The sequence below is a fragment of the Xyrauchen texanus genome, chromosome 39 (assembly GCF_025860055.1).
Source record: "Xyrauchen texanus isolate HMW12.3.18 chromosome 39, RBS_HiC_50CHRs, whole genome shotgun sequence".
In the NCBI taxonomy this organism is placed as follows: Eukaryota; Metazoa; Chordata; class Actinopteri; order Cypriniformes; family Catostomidae; genus Xyrauchen; species Xyrauchen texanus.
In genome coordinates, this window is record NC_068314.1 from 8,144,287 (window position 1) to 8,159,849 (window position 15,563).

General features: G+C 40.5%; 1 protein-coding gene across 2 annotated transcripts in view; it reads right to left on the minus strand.

Moving 5' to 3' along the window:
• LOC127632566 (uncharacterized) overlaps positions 1-346 on the minus strand; it is a 28,600-nt gene extending 28,254 nt beyond the window's left edge. For both annotated transcript variants that reach the window (XM_052111215.1, XM_052111214.1), the window contains exon 1: positions 216-346. The gene's annotated coding sequence lies outside the window, so the exon portion shown is untranslated. The remainder of the gene's footprint in view (positions 1-215) is intronic.
• Between the last annotated feature and the right edge of the window lie 15,217 nt (positions 347-15,563).

A 15,563-nucleotide genomic window follows, 5' to 3' on the forward strand; every position in this document is an offset into this window, starting at 1 on the left:
TGTATATAATTCTATTACATAATTGCATTTCAAAGACCACTAAGTTTATTTTATTCATGGTATGTCGATGCTAATTTCAGATGGATTATTTATGGTACAAAAATGACAACAATATAAAATAATTTAATATGTGCTTTTTTTTTCACAAGAAAAAAAATACTATTCACAGAATAAAACACAACATAAGCATACATATAAAGTAAAAGTTTACTTACTGCTCAGAAAAATTTGCTTATAGAGCACTGCAGAAAATATGTTATGACGCTTTAAATAATTCCATTGCTACCATTGACACATTCATTTAAAGAGAATGTGTGAGTGAACTTTGAGTGTCCATGAGCAACTTGCTCCTCCCAGCATGCACGCACGCACGCACACACACACACAAACACACATTGGAGCGGCTATCCTTATGAGGACTCTCCACAGACATAATTTTTATATATTATTATACTTTACGAACAATAGATTCTTTCCCCTAACACTACTCCTAAACCTAACCCTCATAAAATACGTTCTGCATTTTCAAACAAACACCGTTTAGTATGTTTTTTTTTTTTTAAGTGATTTAAATTATGGGGACACATACTAGAAGTAAAACTCACTTATTGTAGCATTATATAGAAGAAAACATCAGTAGTAAAACATTATTTCTGTGCTAATAATTAACATGTCTTTTTTACTGGAAGTGCTGTATGATCTAAGCAATTTAAAGGTTTGTAAAACTGTAACTAGAAAACTGTTAGGAGCAAAGTTCACTGTCTGAATCATTCTCTGTAACCAAGTTTGTTTAGTAGCTCAGTTTTATCATGGCAACTTCTTATAATAATGTATCTTGATTAAAGAGTTACTGTTAATAACTGACAGCTAAAGTACCACCCAAAACAGGGAGTAACATAGCAGAAGGAGTTAATCCACATGGTTTATTCAGTCCATACTTATTCGTTTATAAAGGTTAAATCGGGGCTAGTTTTGCAAAAATGCTTGTGATTTTGTGTATTGCTTTCAAACACTTAGTTTAAAACTGTCTTAACCCTTGTAGACATTCAAAATGTTCCATGGACAAAAAACAAAAACAAACAAAAATCATGACCATGCTTTATTTCTACACTAAATGCAGTCATAAATGATAATCAATCAATTAACAATATATGTATACACACTGGCAGCCAAAAGTTTGGAACAAAGTGGCATTCATCTGATCACAAAGTATAGTCAGGACATTAATGATGTAAAAAACAAAACAGTATCATCGCTATTTGAAAAAAGTCATTTTTTTATCAAATCTAGACAGGCCCCATTTCCAGCAGCCATCACTCCAACACCTTATCCTTGAGTAATCATGCTAAATTGCTAATTTGGTATTAGAAAATCACTTGCTATTATATCAAACACTGTTGAAAGCTATTTGGTTCGTTAAATGAAGCATAACATTGTCTTTGTGTTTGTTCTTGAGTTGCCACAATATGCAATAGACGGGCATGTCTTAGGTCAATATTAGGTCAGAAATGGCAAAAAAGAAACAGCTTTCACAAGAAACTCAGACAATCATTATTTTGAGGAATGAAAGCTATACAATGCTTAAAATTGCCAACAAAAACTGAAGGTTTCATACAAAGGTGTACACTACAGTCTTCAAAGACAAATGACAACTGGCTCTAACAAGGACAGAAAGAGATGTGGAAGGCCAGATGTACAACTAAACAAGAGGATAAGTACATCAGAGTCTCTAGTTTGAGAAATAGATGCCTCACATGTCCTCAGCAGAGGCGGCGGCAGCCGATTTTGCCGGGGCTTCAGCCCCGAATGTTTTGAGTGTAGCCCCGAATGTATTTTGAAAAGTTGACTGACAAATATGAAACCTCCGAAATCATAAGTTGCCTTATTTCATTGTGCTTTGGCTTTGCACATACTGCATACAGCCTGTAAAAATAGACATAGGCATAATCTAGCCTATAGAATAAGTTCCTTTGCTGTCGGTAGCCTATGGGTGACTCCATTTCTTCCTCTCTGTTGAATATGCAGCAGGTAGGGGAGGAGCTTGCACAGTCGTTGACATCAACTAACGTTACTTACTGGCGAGTTAACAGCAGTTAGCAGGAAAGACAGCAAAAATTAAGCAAATGAGGCTTTGGGGATTTTTCCGAAAGAAGTCAGTGGGTAAGAATTCACATTTGTTTTTGTTCTTAAAGTCTGAAGATCATCATCTAGCTGGCTTTCACCCACAGTAGGCTAAACCTCAAGAGTTCCACTACCGACTGGCATTACATGTTGTAGCCTCCTTGTATAGACTGACGCATCTTGGTAGCTCCTTGTTGGCGCATTCGCCTCTCTTGCCGGAGACCACGGTTTGAGTCCTGTTCAGAGTGTACTTTTCTTGTTTATCAGGTGTTGTTATCGCTAAGGATAACCAATTAGCATAAAATGTATGTGTGACTTGTTTTGTGATATTAGTTTGTAGAAAATATACACTTTGATTTGATTAAATGGTTTTGTAGAGGGTAGCAAAGATGAGCAACAGACTGAGGAGCAGAATCAGGCATGGAAACTGGTAACAATTAATCAGTCACTTTACTTTAGAGAAATTTAAAAGTGAAACATTGTTTATCCCAATTATCCTAATGAAAGGATTTTGACAGATGAATTATTCTCATAGAGATGATGAGAATTATATACAGTTCAATGCCATGGTGTGTCAATGCACTTAGACTAAAGTCATTCATGTATTGCTTTAACTTAGGATCTTATACATAATTTTGACTATTTAAGTCAAAAAATATAAATTATTTATATTCAATATTTTTTTTTACCTCACTTTACTCACTATAATATTTACATTTACGCATTTGGCAGACGCTTTTATCCAAAGCGACTTACAGTGCACTTATTACAGGGACAATCCCCCTGGAGCAACCTGGAGTTAAGGGCCTTGCTCAAGGGCCCAACAGTGGCATCTTGGTGCTGCTGGGGCTTGAACCCCCGACCTTCTGGTCAGTAACCCTGAGCCTCAACCACAAGAATCATGATAGATCTTAGGGCAATCCCACTGATCTGCTCTTCCCAATACATTTTCTTCAATGGTATTGGTCTACAATTTGACATATGTAGCACTTGATGAATTAGTTTTTTGAAGCTGATTTGCAATAAGTTATGTGCTGTATCTGTTCTTTTGCATCACAGATGATTCAGGGAGGAGAGAGTATGAGTTAGTCTAGGATAGTAGAGTGGAAGATTTAGGAACTGTAGAAACAGTTACCCTCTCACCAGCTTTGGACTACAGAGAAGTGGTTGCTAGTGTGAAAATAAAATTGTCTGGGCTAAGCCCCGGATGTCCTTCAATGCTGGAAATGCCTCTGGTCCTCAGCTGACAGCTTAATTGAATTCTACCCGCTCAACACCGGTTTCATGTATAACAATAAAGAGAAGACTCATGGTGCAGGCCTTATGGGAAGAATTGTAAAGAAAAAGCCACTTTTGAAACAGAAAAACAAAAAGAAAAGGTTAGAGTGGGCAAAGAAACACTGACAATTATAGCTGAAAAAGAGTGTTATGGATCTTAACACCATTGAGCTTTTGTGGGATCAGCTAGAATGTGAGGTGCATGAGAAGCACCTATGGCTAGTAATACAGGAAGCGTGGAGTGAAATGTCACCCGAGTATTTGGACAAACTGACAGCTAGAATGCCAAGGATCAGCAAAGAGTAAGTAAGTAAGAGTAATTTTTCACGTTATTAATGTACTGACTACATTGTGATCAGTTGAATGCCACTTTGGTGAATAAAATACCATTTTATTTCCAGAAGAGCAAAATCTGTACATTATTCCAAACTTTTGGCTGCCAGATGTGTGTGTGTGTGTGTGTGTGTGTGTGTGTGTATATTTATCACTTTGTGGGGACCAAATGTCCCCATAAGGATAGTAAAACCCGAAATTTTTGACCTTGTGGGGACATTTTGTCGGTCCCCATGAGGAAAACAGCTTATAAATCATACTAAATTATGTTTTTTGAAAATGTAAAAATGCAGAATGTTTTCTGTGAGGGTTAGGTTTAGGGGTAGGGTTAGGTTTAGGGGATAGAATATAAAGTTTGTACAGTATAAAAACCATTATGTCTATGGAAAGTCCCCATAAAACATGGAAACACAACAATTGTGTGTGTGTGTGTGTGTGTGTGTGTGTGTGTGTGTGTGTGTGTGTGTGTGTGTGTGTGTGTGTGTGTGTGTGTGTGTGTGTGTGTGTGTGTGTGTGTGTGTGTGTGTGTGTGTGTGTGTGTGTGTGTGTGTGTGTGTGTGTGTGTGTGTGTGTGTGTGTGTGTGTGTGTGTGTGTGTGTGTGTGTGTGTGTGTGTGTGTGTGTGTGTGTGTGTGTGTGTGTGGGGAGAGCGGTAGTGTAGCAGTTAGCGTGCTGCGCTATGAACCTGGCGACCCGAGTTCGATTCCCGCTCATGGCTAACACAGTAGTGACGATTATCTGAACCGGTCCCGGGCCTCCCCTAGGTCGACTCAGCCTAAAATGAGTACCTGGTGTGGTGTGTAAAACATCGCCACTGGGGAGACAAAGGCGGTCGGGCGTGGTGCTGGCCACCCACCCCCTCGTGTACTGTTCCGGCCTTCAGAGGTGCTTGCTAACAGCACTTGCCCCTACAGTCTGTTCAGGCTAAATGGGGGATCTTTGTCTTTGTATATATACTGGCAGCCAAAAGGGCTGTTTTTCACAAGGGCTTAAATATACAAGGGAACAAGGAACACCTGGAGAATCAATCAGGGGAAAACCAATTATAAAATGAAACTATAAAGGACTACAAAACTAACAGGAACTAAACAAGAATTTCAACATAAAATCACAAAAACAGAACACAATAGGGAATATGTCACAATATATAAAAATATATATATATTGTATACAGTAACAATGTGCGATAAGACACTCATAGTCTACTCATAGTCTGACTAAGAAGCATATAATCTATTACTGTAATTAATTTTATTTGGGTGGCATCAAATAACTAAATGCTTTAAAAAAAAAAAACGCACCATAGGAATAGACCCAGTGTCTGGAAAGGGAAGAATAATTTTGAGAATTCTATCCTCCAAACCCAAATTACAATAATAGTTCTGCTAGAGCTACTGGATAAACAATTGAGCACAAATAAAACAACACTGGCATACATTAATGCAAGAGTGAACTATACTATGAAGGCAGATTTTTCCTTAAAGCTTGAATTGTGTTCTCAGGAAAAGGGGATTTTTCATAAATGTCAGGTTGGGCCAAGTTATCATGCATATTTTACACATCGTAATTTTAACAAATTTGTTAAATTATATTATTTGTTGGACAAAACAATTGTTTGATAGTTTTATATGTTACCATTTCCATTTTTTCTCTTTCATGAATTGTTTTGTGTTTTGTATGTTTTACTATTTAAATGTAGACGATAAGAGGCTATTCAATGGCAGGTGATAAAAACAAAACATATTATCACAAAAAAAACGAATGGTGAAAACTTACCTCATGTCATACAACATGCCTGCTACTGGGGCATATTTTGTCACAAAAGGACAACATTTTTTATTTATTTTTTGACATAGAGTCTTTTTATAAAACAATATCACATGTTTCTTGGCCACTTAATATCATGTTTTGTCAGGTAAACTAAAAATGTTCTTCACAAATTAACTGGTTTTATTCAGTCTGAATCTCAATTAGTAAGACTGAATAACCTCACAGCATTAGGCTTCATCACCAAAAGTAATTTTTAAGGGTCTTCTTTTCTCTCTTTAATAAATTACTTCATGTTTCTTATAATTTACTATTTAAATTTTGGGTCACAAAAGGTCAACTTTTTCTTTTTAACATCTACAGTGTCTTTATGTCACACTACACTGTATATCATGTTTCTTGCCCACTTAATATCACATTTTGTCCAATAACATAAAAATGTGCTAAGATATTTTGCACTTTTGCAGCGTAACAAACATTTGTGATTAAAAGAGGCCTTGTTTAACATTTTTAAATGCACCTTGACAAAGCTGTTTCTGTAAAAATGTGACCATTATAAATAAATGTAGGCATATTCTAAAGACTGTTCCAGAAATATCTTAAGGCTTGTTGAGGATTTTTTTAAATAAACCCAAAAAGGAATCTGGATAAACAAGTTTGTTTGCATATCCAGAAATGAACTACTTTTGGTTGTACCAAGAAAAAAAGGCAGTACTTTTCAGACCTGCCCTGTTACATTCATTAAATGCTTTTATCTTATTGAAAAGAGGATATGTGATCCCTAAATAACTTGACAATGCCTCATAGAGACTATAATGAATCAATCAATTTTATTTAGTTTTTTTTTATCACTTGTGTGTGAAATTTTGCAAGCATAAACACATTCTGTTTTCATTGGCTCTTTTAAAGAAGAAGTAACGTTGATTTGAATGAATATTTTTCTTCTATATTTGTCTTCTATATTATTGGTTCAGTTAAGCTTGTTTTCTGTAATATGTGTTTACAAATGGACAATATGTAGCTACCTTATAACTAACTTTTTTGGGCCAAGGATCCCTCGGTGGTTGAAGAGACAGAGCACATTAATGTACATACATTGTCATGATGCTTACACTTCCAAGCCATTAAAATAATCGTTATTACTCTACATACTGTAAATTAGCCATGTTTTATATTACTAAATATGTTTTCTTGGTTTATTTTAATTTTGGTTGAAGTTAACTTAATATTGTAGTTTTGTTTAGCAAACATTTTCATGTTTTCACAAAATCTATTTTAAGATCAAGCAACAATTGGCAGACCCAGGGTATAGATGCTGTGTTGTAGACCCTTGCAGTTAACCTCTATTTCTGAGTCAGGAGAAATGTACATAAGTGGCTGCACAATACTGAATAAACTGCACCAAAGTAAACATCTTCATACATCAGAAGACTACAAAAGGACAGTCCAGACTGCTGAGAGGATTATTGGTTGCCCCCACCCCCCCCCCCCATTCAAGATCTGTACATTTCCAGAGTGAGGAAAAAGGCTGGAAAAATGACTCTGGATCCCACTCACCCAGCCCACTACCTTTTTGAACTGTTGCCTTCTGGCCAGCGCTTCAGAGCTCTGAGCACCAGAACCGTCAGGCACAGGAACAGTTTTTTCCCTCCGGCTATCCATCTCATGAACAGTTAAAATTGCCCCATTGAGCAATAATTATTGTGCAATGCACTGTTTAGTCTTTTTTACTTATCCAACACATCTACCTCTTCTGCCATTCCTGCCATTTCATTCCTCAGGAAAAAAATTTACAAATAAAAATTGCACTGTACATAACAGATAACATACGTATGTATATCTTTGTATTTGAGTGTCTGTGTGTGTATGTACGTATGTGTATAATTATTTTGTATTATTATCTATGTCTTGCTGCTGTTTTTGTATTGTTTTTGTATTGCTGTGCAATGGAAGCTCCTGTCACCAAGAGAAATTCCTTGTATGCGTAAGCATACTTGGCAATAAAGCTCATTCTGATTCTGGTCTTAACCTGCATCTCATTATCATTAAAGTCACAGGGCGCCCCCTGCAGGCAACGTTGTATGGTATAACCTCCAGTTGCAGTTTTCGTGTTAAGAAAACTCTATAAAATAGAATAGAATAGACTAGACAAGATCTATATATATATATATATATATATATATATATATATATATATATATATATATATATATATATATAATTTTTTCTTCTCAGAAATCTATAGTATAATTAGTACATTTTAGATGTTTCTGCACTGAATATTTACTTCAATAAATATTCACTTCATAATTGTATTTAAAGCTGTAATTTGCAATCAAACAAACAAAATTATCTACGTTAATCTCACCAGTTAGAGAAAATGCATTTGGATTTACAGTATATGTATGTAAGATTAGAAGTGATTTAAGTGAAATGAGAGGATGGTTCAGTGTTTAAGGATGATTTACTGAAGCTCGCAGCTGAGATGTATAGCTTAAATAATTAATTGCATGAATGAGGTAAATAATGTCATGGCATGCATAATAAAATGTAAACACATTTAGCCTATAACTGGATTGAACATAGAATGAATGGATGTTTAATGTATCACTGTATACTGAGCCACATTTTTAAGCACAGTGTGGCTTTATCACAGTTAAAGAAGTCTCTTTCATGCCTAACCAATCCAAATTTAGTGACAATGTTAGACATCTTAATGTGGTACTTATGTAATGCAATAATCGTATAATTATTTGGTTGAATAACCTCTCAGATTACCTTCTAAGTTTTGCAAACAGATTTTATTGTGGAACCTTGTAAACAGATTAAACCTAGTCTATAACAAAGATGTTTTTTTTAGCAACATTTACCTTTTTATACATAAACAAAAGGTAACAATTTTTAGTAACTACACTATATACAGTATTTTTAAAGCATTAGTGTACAAATAATTGTTCCTATATTGCTAATGAGTTTACAAATAGTATGCTATTAACTTTTCTGTTGGAAAAGATTCAATATTGTAAAATATTATTTTTCAGAATGAGCTTTATTGTCAAGTATGCTTACACATACAAGGAATTTGTCTTAATGACAGAAGCTTCCAGTGCACAAACAATACAACAACAAGACAGAAATAATAAAAAAATTAAATTGAATAAAAATAAAAAGCTGAATAGATATTATAAGTATACTGTATATAGTAATACACAATAAGATTCTTATATATATATATATATATATATATATATATATATATATATATATATATATATATATCTATGAATATATATATATATATATATTGTACAAATACAAATCTGTTATATACAGATGCAAATGAATGTAATGGCAGAAGAGGTAGGATATGTTGAATATATATAAATAGACAAAGCAGTGTATTGCACATAATTATTGCTCAGTGAGGCAGTTTTAACTGTTCATGAGATGGATAATATGAGGGAAAAAACTGTTCCTGTGCCTGACGGTTCTGGTGCTCAGTGCTCTGTAGCGCATGCCAGAAGGCAACAGTTCAAAAAGGTAGTGGGCTGGGTGAGTGGGGTCCAGGGTTATCTTTCCAGCCCTTTTCCTCACTCTGGAAGTGTACAGTTCTTGGAGGTTGGGAAGGGGAGAACTAATAATCTGCTCCGCAGTCCTAACTGTCCTTTGTAGTCTTCTGATGTCTGATTTCATAGCTGAACCAAACCAGACAGTTATTGAAGTGCTGCATAGAACTGTATCAGCAGCACCTTTGTCAGGTTGAACTTCCTCAACTTCCTTAAGGAAAAACAACCTCTGCTGGGCATTCCTCACAATGTCATTGTGGGTCTTCCACTTCAGGTCCTATGAGATGGTAGTGCCCAGGAGCCTGAATGACTCCACTGCTGCCACAGTGCTGTTCAGAATGGTGATTGGGGTAATTGTTGTGTTCAGCTCCAGGTAGTTTTGACTGCACCAGTGAGCCAGCTGTTCAACCTTCCTTCTGTATACAGACTAATTGTCATCTTGGATGAGACCAATGACAGTAGTGTCATCTGCAAACTTCAGGAGCTTGACAGGGTGGTCCTTGGTGGTGCAGTCATTGGTATGCAGGGAGAAGAGGAGGGTGGAGAGCACACATCCCTGGGGGGCACCAGTGCTGATCGTGCATGTGCTGTAAGTGAATTTCTCAAGTGTCACTAACTGCTGCCTATCTGTCAGAAATCTGGTGATCCACTGACAGCTAGACGTGGGAACAGAGAGTTGGTTTAATTTAGTCTGGAGAATAGCTGGGAAGATGGTGTTGAAAGCCAAACTGAAGTCAACAAAAAGGATCCTTGCATATGTCCCTGGTCTGTCCGGATGTTGCAGGATATGATGCAATCCAATGTTGACTAAATAAGTAATTCATACACTTACAGTATATATGTAATGAATTGGACATGCAGTATATGAATGCTTATTTAAAGTAATATTCTGGGTTCAATACAAGTTATAAAATCAACAGCATTTGTCGCATAATGTTGCATGATTACCACAAAAAATAACTTACACTTCAGTCCATCGTTTTCTTTAAAAAAGAAAAAAATGTGGGTAACATTGAGTCATTTACAATGGGAGTAAAAGCGAATCCATAAATGTTCAAAAAATTTTGCCACAAGATGTAAAAAATATTCATGTTGACATGATTTTAGTGTGATGAAATCACTTTCTAAAAATCGATGATTTAAACATCTTTACAACTCAAAGAATATACATATTTTAACAGAAGAATTAATTTAAGTGATTTTATAAATCAGAATACTCAGATTTCTGCCTTTAAACTCTCAAAAATGTGGGCCAATTTACGTCTTTTATCCAATTAAAATACATATATCCTATTCATTACATGTAAAAAATGCATATATATATATATATATATATATATATATATATATATATATATATATATATATATATATATATATACACTCACCTAAAGGATTATTAGGAACACCATACTAATACTGTGTTTGACCCCCTTTCGCCTTCAGAACTGCCTTAATTCTACGTGGCATTGATTCAACAAGTTGCTGAAAGCATTCTTTAGAAATGTTGGCCCATATTGATAGGATAGCATCTTGCAGTTGATGGAGATTTGTGGGATGCACATCCAGGGCACGAAGCTCCCGTTCCACCACATCCCAAAGATACTCTATTGGGTTGAGATCTGGTGACTGTGGGGGCCATTTTAGTACAGTGAACTTATTGTCATGTTCAAGAAACCAATTTGAAATGATTCGAGCTTTGTGACATGGTGCATTATCCTGCTGGAAGTAGCCATCAGAGGATGGGTACATGGTGGCCATAAAGGGATGGACATGGTCAGAAACAATGCTCAGGTAGGCCGTGGCATTTAAACGATGCCCAATTGGCACTAAGGGGCCTAAAGTGTGCCAAGAAAACATCCCCCACACCATTACACCACCACCAGCCTGCACAGTGGTAACAAGGCATGATGGATCCATGTTCTCATTCTGTTTACACCAAATTCTGACTCTACCATCTGAATGTCTCAACAGAAATCGAGACTCATCAGACCAGGCAACATTTTTCCAGTCTTCAACTGTCCAATTTTGTTGAGCTCTTGCAAATTGTAGTCTCTTTTTCCTATTTGTAGTGGAGATGAGTGGTACCCGGTGGGGTCTTCTGCTGCTGTAGCCCATCCGCCTCAAGGTTGTGCATGTTGTGGCTTCACAAATGCTTTGCTGCATACCTCGGTTGTAACGAGTGGTTATTTCAGGCAAAGTTGCTCTTCTATCAGCTTGAATCAGTCGGCCCATTCTCCTCTGACCTCTAGCATCAACAAGGCATTTTTGCCCACAGGACTGCCACATACTGGATGTTTTTCCCTTTTCACACCATTCTTTGTAAACCCTAGAAATGGTTATGCATGAAAATCCCAGTAACTGAGCAGATTGTGAAATACTCTGACCGGCCCGTCTGGCACCAACAACCATGCCACGCTCAAAATTGCTTAAATCACCTTTCTTTCCCATTCTAACATTCAGTTTGGAGTTCAGGAGATTGTCAAGTCAAGTCAAGTGGTTTTTATTGTCGTTTCAACCATATACAGTTAGTACGGTACACAGCAAAACGAGACAACGTTCCTCCAGAACCATGGTGCTACATAAAAACAACAAAGGACCAACATAGGACCACATGAGACTACACAACGAAATAAAATACCTATATAAACTACCTATATATACCTATATAAAGTGCACATGCAAACATGTGCAAAAAGTACAGGACAGTACAACAAATTACTGACAATGAACAGGACAATAGACAGTGCAGCGCCGACCAGTACTCAGTAGTGCAAAAAGATGACAGTTAGAGACGCAGCAGTCTCTAAACTCACGCTGCGTAGCCTGCTGGAGTCGGATATAGTCCAGTTTATTGTCCAGGGAGCAAACATTTGAGAGCAGGATAGACGGGAGAGCCGGCCGGCTAGGGTTTGTTTTTAGCCTAGCATGGACCCCCGCCCTCTTTCCGCGCTTCCGCTTTCTCGCACACCGCTTACGACGTCCTCTCCCCCGGCCACCGGCATCAGGCGACGCCGAGGGCTGGAGGCCTGGTCTCCGCAGCAAGCCGAGTACGCGTAGCGCCTCCTGCAGGTCATCATGCAGCTTGGTTTTTGCATGAGTCTTATATTTCAGTAGTGTCTGGCGATGGTAGACACGAACACCGGTTGCTCCGATGTCCATGTGTTGCAAAAGTCGGGCTTTTTTAACAAAAATAGCACCATTGTGGATCCGGAGTGGCCGCTGCGTGCTACCGCACTGCCATCTTGGATACTCTTATTTATTAGGTCTTGACCAGGACCACACCCCTAAATGCATTGAAGCAACTGCCATGTGATTGGTTGATTAGATAATTGCATTAATGAGAAATTGAACAGGTGTTCCTAATAATCCTTTAGGTGAGTGTATATATATATATATATACAATGCCTTCTTCATGTTCTCATAAAAACTTCTTTACCACTGGTTTGCATTAACTAAAACCATCAGTTAGGTATTTCGTATTACCGAGTTCTACCGGCTCGGAACTCACAAAACACGGGATGAGACTGACTCAACCTTGAGGTTGTAGAATCTAGAAAAGGTGTTGGGTGTTGCCCAACCCTGCAGATGTCTGCTAGGGAGGTGCCATGGGCCAGTGCCCACGAGGATGCCACACTTCTCGTAGAGTGTGCTCGAACTCGCAATGGGGGGGCACGACCTGGGTGTGATAGACGAGGGGATAACATTAACAACCCAATGAGCTAACCTCTGTTTGGAGACGGTATTCCCATTCTGCTGTCCGCCAAAGCAGAAAAAGAGCTGCTCAGAGCATCTAGAGCCCAGCGTGTGGTCCACATGGATACGCAAAGCACGTACCGGACACAGCAACGAAGAGGCTGGGTCTGCCTCCTCCCGGGGCTGAGGATGAGGTGAGCATCTGCCGGACCAAAATCCAGTCAAGTGTCGCTGACAGAGAATGCTTGCAGGTCCCCAACCCTCTTGATGGAAGCGAGCGCGATCAGGAGGGCCGTCTTCAAGGTGAGGGCTTTGTGCTCTGTGCCTGGCTTGAAGCGAGCGAGGCCCCACAGCACTGACTGCGTGCGCTCAGTTGTGAGGCGCACTGATATTGAGACTGAGTCTAACTCCAAGCCAGGAAAAGACATGCTCTGAACTGGAGAGAGCTTGCTTTTTTCCCAGTTGACCTGAAGCCCCAAATGGCTGAGGAGCGCAAACACCTGGTCCCTGTGTAACTCTCGAGAGTGTGCTAGGATGAGCTAGTCGTCGAGGTAATCGAGTATGCGGATGCCCACTTCATGTAGCGGGGCAAGGGCTGCCTCTGCGACCTTTGTAAATACGCGAGGGGACAGGGACGGGCCGATGAGGGGGACCTTATACTCATATGTCTGGCCGTCGGACGTGAGCTGTAGGGAGGGTCGACACAGAGGCAGAATGGAGACATGAAATACGCTTCCTTCAGGTCTTCCGCTGCGAACCAATCTAATGAAAAGCTGGTTATAATTTGTTTCTGTGTGAGCATTCTGAACGGGAGTTTGTGCAAATTCCGGTTGAGAACTCGCTGGTCCAAGATTGGCCGCAACCCACCATGGGTACGATGAAGTAAGACCCTTCTCCATCTCGGCTGGAGGGACAGGCTCTATCGCATCTCTAAGTAGCAGGGTCATAACCTCTGTACGTAAGGCGCTGGCATTTCTGGCACGCATGCAGTGGAGCGAATACCGGCGAGACGATGCGGGAGCCTGGCGAACTGAATCGCGTAGCCAAGTCGGATGGTCCTGGCCACGTCCTGTTTTACAATATGGGTAGCGCAGCCCGAAGGGGGTGCAGCAACGAAGAATAAGGAAAACAAGGGTTTTCCTCCCAGCCCTCCACCTGGGGACATAGTGGTCTTGGTACCAGCTCCGGAGCGAACATCTGACTGCCTGGGTCTTCCGTCTCAGGGGCGCCTAGGAGCTTCACAGGTCCTAGAGGTGGTCCTGAAGACGGGGGACGTACACCGCCTGCGGGGCGCTCGAAGCTGGGGCTGAGAGCTGGGCCCGTTTGAAGCGGAGCTGCCTGGTTTAGTTGCAGGGGGATGCGCTCGGCGGGCAGATGGGGTGCAGGCTGCATTGAGGCAATGGAGTGGCATGATGTGAGATATAGCTTCCGTCTGCCTCTTCACCACTGAAAACTGCTGGGCGAAGTCGTCGACATTGTCGTAGAAAAGACCGAACTGGGAGACAGGGGAGTTGAGAAAGCGTGCCTGGTCAATGTTGTGCATCTCAACCAATTCAGCCACAAATGGCATTCCTGGACCACGAGGTTGGCCATCGCCTGCCCGAGTGCTTGCACTGTGACCCTCGTAGCTCTGAGAGTGAGGTTGGAGGCAGGGTGCAGTTCCTGCAGCACATCGGGATTGGGACTACCCAGGTGCAGATCTTTATGTGCCTTGGCTTGGTGAACTTGCAGGAGACCCATGGCATGCAGGTTGGAGGCAGCCTGTCCAGTGGCACTGCAGGCTTTCGCAGTCAGTGACAACGTTGTCCTACAGGTCTTGGAGGGGAATACCGGGCGGTCCCGCCAGGTAGCGAAGTTCTCGGGACACAAGTGGATTGCAACCACCTTGCCCACCTGAGGTATCGTTGCTATGAGCGGCGCCCTGGCCTGAGGAACTGATCAAGTAGCCGGGACGGAGGATTCAAGTCCACGCGGCGGCCCGGGAAAGCATAGCGGACATCCGTGCTGTTCCGTGCTGGGCGCGCAGTCCCAAAGGTGGCAGCCCAGACGAGTCATCAGCATCAGACACCGCCGTGACGCTTTCCGATGCAGTGGCGAAATCATCATCCAATTCAGGGGGGCTCGAAGCACAATGCCGTGCCAGCTCGGACGGAAGCAAACAAGTGGGCTGGGGGGTGGGTGGTTTGTGGGGTTTTACCTGGCGAAACTGAGCCCGTCGTTATCCCCAAATCGCCTTCAATGCCAGCTGGGTCGTCCTCAATCCCGTAGGAAGAAGGAACGACACAGGGGGTGGCTGAAGTGGCTTTCTCTCATGAGAAAAGAAAGCCACAACTGCAATGTTGACATGGCTATGTTCTCGCACTGAGAACATGAACCATTCATAAAATGCTGCCTGCGTGTGTTCGCAGCCCAGGCACACGAGGCAGTGAAGAGGTGAGTGGAACGGTGGTGAACTCAGCTTTGCTGTTGCACAGCCGCTTGGCTCCGAAGAAAAAATCTGTCTGACATTCGCTCGCCCGCTCCCCTTTATACCCGTATGTCCGGGGGCAGGGCATGCAAATTCTGTCTGCCAACTTGACATTGGCCTTTTCTCAAGTTCAGAGGTACGCGAGGCTCTCAGAAGAGACCCCTTGTGTCACTAAAATCGGCACAATGTCGAGTGAATGACAGAAAGGGAACATTATCTATTGGTACTCAAGAGAGACTAAAGGGGTGTTTCTACATCCTGTCAATAATAGCCAATGGCATTTTGTGGACATGAGTTTAAAGGCAGTGTGTGTTGTGTGGTCTGCTGCACTGAGCA